A 3,855-nucleotide genomic window follows, 5' to 3' on the forward strand; every position below is an offset into this window, starting at 1 on the left:
CAGCCATATCCCCAGGGATGGTGGCTCCCACCCCACCAGCTGCTCCCCAGGGCAATCAATGGGGAGCACATGGGCCTTATCTGCGGGCCAGCCGTGGGCAGGGCTCCCTGCCCTCCCTATCAGCAGGGTGAGGGGAGCCAGCCCCATCTCTGCTGCGCAGGGCCAGGGCCAGGGGCATTGCCATGGCCCCAAGCTGCCCATTGCAAGGGGATGCTTGAGGGGTCTGGGACCCCACTCCAGCCTGGTGGGGAGCATGACACTGCTGGATTTGCAGGGGTCCAGCTTAGGCAGTTGTACTGGGTGGTTGAGTGTTGTGGTGAGGCGTGTGAAGGCAGATGGTGGCAGCAGCCTGGTGTGACCACCAGCAGGATCCGACCCCCCATCCACTTCCACCAGACTCCCAGCCATGGTTTTCTGGGGGGGGGACACACAGATGGGGCTGTTGGCCTGGGAAAGGTTTTCCTGCCCCTTTCACAAGCCTGGTTGACCTTCAAGTTTTATTTGTTTCTCTTGAGTTGTGCCAACCCTCCTGCTTCCAGTGGCTCAGCAGGGTGCTGCCGGGACACCAGCGGGGTGGGGATGCCACCTCTCCCCTAAACTTCTGGTGTGGGGGGTACCAGGGTCATCTGTGGTCATGCAGAGCATAGGCATCCCTATGGTGAGGTGCCAATGGATTGTGGTTTCCCCCAGCACTGCGTGCCAGGTATCTCCTTGCTCTCAGGGTGCTGGTCATGCCTGGCACAAGCACCAGGTAGAGTGAGGGATGACCCTTGGGAAAGGGAGTGTCTTGGCTGCTCTGCCCCCCTGAGCAAGGTCTGTCCCTCTATGTCCTGGGACAGCAGTGACCATGGATCGCCAAAAGCCTGGGATGAAGACTTTTATTGTCCACTTATCTAGCTAGACCACAGTCTGAGCTGTGAGGTTCTCACTCCTCAACCCCTTCACTGTCCGGCATGGCAGCAGGCTCTGGATGGGAGAAAAGAGTGTGGATAGGAATGCATTTTGGACTCCTACAGCTCCAACCAGGGCTTTGAGCAGGGATTTTCCTTTCATGTCCTGGCCATGGGAAGGCTGGTGAGCCCTCCATGCCCAGGGGGTGGTCAGCCCCTCTGACCATAACCACAGGGAATTAGGGACGGGTGGAAAACTGGCTAAAAACCTGTGCAAATATTTGCACTTTGAACGCTTTTCCAAGTATTGGGGAACGCTGACAAAGCAGCCGCGTGGGTGATGCCTGCATGCCAAAAGGGTCTGCTTGCCTTTTTCTTTTGAGCAGGGTTTCAAACAGTTTTGCTTAAAATAAAAAAGCTAACCAAGCAAACAGGGAGATCAGCCACTGCTGGCCCCTCCAGCAGCTCCTGGGGCAGAACAGCCACCCCGATGCCGAGGGGATCTGGAGCCTTCAAACTGCCCCTGCTGGGTGCTTGTCTCCTATATCTGTGCTCCATTTTCATTCTCTGCTGAAGGGGTTTTGGGCAGGGAAGGGGCTCCTTGTGCCCAGTGCTTCTCTGTCCTGGAGCATCCTGGGAGTCAGGAACTGATATTGATCTGGTGGGGCTTGTGTGCCTCCCTGTGCCATCCAGCCCATGCCAGGGGATGCTCACCTGCTTTTGGCTCCTTCCTGTCTTTCCAGCTGTCAGCCATGGTAGCAGCCTGTGTGGAGAAGGGTGCCCATGGAAACTGGTGGCCCCTGGACCATGCATCTCAAACATTGTCAGGGGCTGGAATAAGGGGAGAAGATGGGGGGGCCCTGTGCTACCCCATCTCACTCCTTTTCCCCTCTCTGCATCCATCTCTGCCAGCTCCCTGGGCAAGTCAGAGGAAGCAAGTTGCAGGCATGTCCTCTTCTGCTGGCACAGGGAGGGCTCAGGGCCATGGGCTGCAGAAATTAGAGTCCTCCATGTCCCTGTGGACAGCTCTGGGGTGGTGACTCCCAGCCCTGCAGCACACTGTTCACAGCAGGGTGGTGTGATGGGTGCATCCTGGTCCCATGCAGGGCGGAACAGGGTGGGCTTGGGCACAGTGATGGGGCTGGGGGCTTGGTGAAGGTGGGGGTGAGTCAGTGGTGCTGGGTGTCAATTTTTCATTCATCAGCAAGAAGGGATGGAGGGGGTGGAATGTGTGCAGTGATGGAGCCCCCTGTGCACGCATGTGTGTGCATGGTTGGACCAGCTCACACAGGGCATTGACATGTGGGGCTGCCCCACTGCTCTGGGCTTGAGGTCCAGCCATGTCCTGCATCCCCCTCCTGGGCTGGCAGGATGCTCCAGGCCCCGCAGCTGTACCTGGCACCTTGTGATTTTCTGTGCTTGGAGGACACAGGGTTCAATCAGGCTAAAGTAGACAGTGGCAAGGAGGGTCATCATGATGCTGGAGCATTTTGTCAGGGACAAACAGTCACACGTGTGCTGGGCAGGGAGACAACTATGTGCCTCCATTCAGTGGTCACCCATGGGTGGTGCTGGCCCTGGGGCTACGTGCAGGCAAGGGAATAGGCTCCTGCACATGATAGCCTAGGTGCTGCAGCATGTGCATGTGGGTTCCAGGGCAGGGCTCTGTCTCCCTGGGCCAAGGATACATGCAGATCATCGCTGTGATGATGGACCACTTGGGGACAAGCACTGGGTAGATGAGGCAGGACAGCAGGACCATCGTGACATAGCCTGCAGTGACCATCTTGAAGAAGCAGGCGCAGCAGATGTAGGAGCTGACGTGTTCCTTCAGCTGTAAGCAGTGCTAGTGAAACTGGTGCAGCACAGGGGTGCTGGGTGCAGGGAGCCCCATAGCTCCCCATGGGACTGGGAGCACTCAGGGCTGTGGACACCCTCTGTACAGTGCTGTGTGTGGGGGGTGTGCTCGTGCAAGGGGGGTGCCCTGGGCTGGGTGTGCAGCATGTGGGATGCATGGGCAGGGGCATGGGGTGCAACATGGAGAGCTGCGTGTGCTGGGCAGGGCTGGGGGCAGGGGATGGTGTGTGGGGCTGCAGGGAGGAGGGCTGGGTGTGCAAGGGGTAATGTGTAGGGATGGATGTATATGGGGTGCAGCATACAGGGCTGAGCATGCAAGCTAGAGCTTACGGGGTGCAGTGTGCCAGGTTGGGTGTGGGGGCACAGTGTATGGGGCAGGATGGGGGAGTATACAGTGTGTGGGGACAGGGGAACAGGGCTTAGTTAATGGGGTGGTGGGATGGGGTGGGCTGGGTGTGTGTGGACATGCACAAAAGCCCCAGGTTCCCAGGGTGCCCTGCATCCCTCACCTCTATGGAGCAGTTGCAGTCAGGGTAGCAGAGGAAGAGAGGCTGAGTGTGATGGTGGCACCCAGCTGGGCAGCGCCCTCTCACTGTGCTGCAGAGCTTCAGCCTCTTCTCTCGGGCCATTGCTGCAGGAGAAGTGAGGGGACAGTGTCCCCTACCCGCCATGGAGCAGCCCCTGCCCCCCTCTCACCCCACCTAGCTGGAGGAGCTCCACGTTGTCTGCGCTGAGCAGGACCAGGCTGGCGAGCACCAGGAAGAAGACTGAGGTGGAGAGCAGGCAGAGAGCCTTGGGATCCTCAGTCCCCGGGGCTGCTGAAGTGGGGTGGTGGGGAAGAGGACGCAGATCCAGGCTGTTAGAGCTGATGCCTGGCTGCAACATCCCCAGAGCACTGGTGTGGAACAGCAGCGCTGCTGCCCCACGTTCCTGGGATGGGGCTCAGCCCATGGCTGTGGGGAGACTTACAGGAAGAAGATGAAGATGACCAGTGAGCTCAGGTAGATGATGTTGCTGAAACAAAGGAGGATGTGAAGCTCCATGATGGGCTGGGCAGCTGCAGGTCTCAGGCTTCACAGGACAGATGGCATCCGGCTCCCATGGCAGG

Source organism: Chaetura pelagica, unplaced genomic scaffold (assembly GCF_000747805.2).
Source record: "Chaetura pelagica isolate M959 unplaced genomic scaffold, ChaPel_1.0 scaffold20, whole genome shotgun sequence".
NCBI lineage: Eukaryota > Metazoa > Chordata > Aves > Apodiformes > Apodidae > Chaetura > Chaetura pelagica.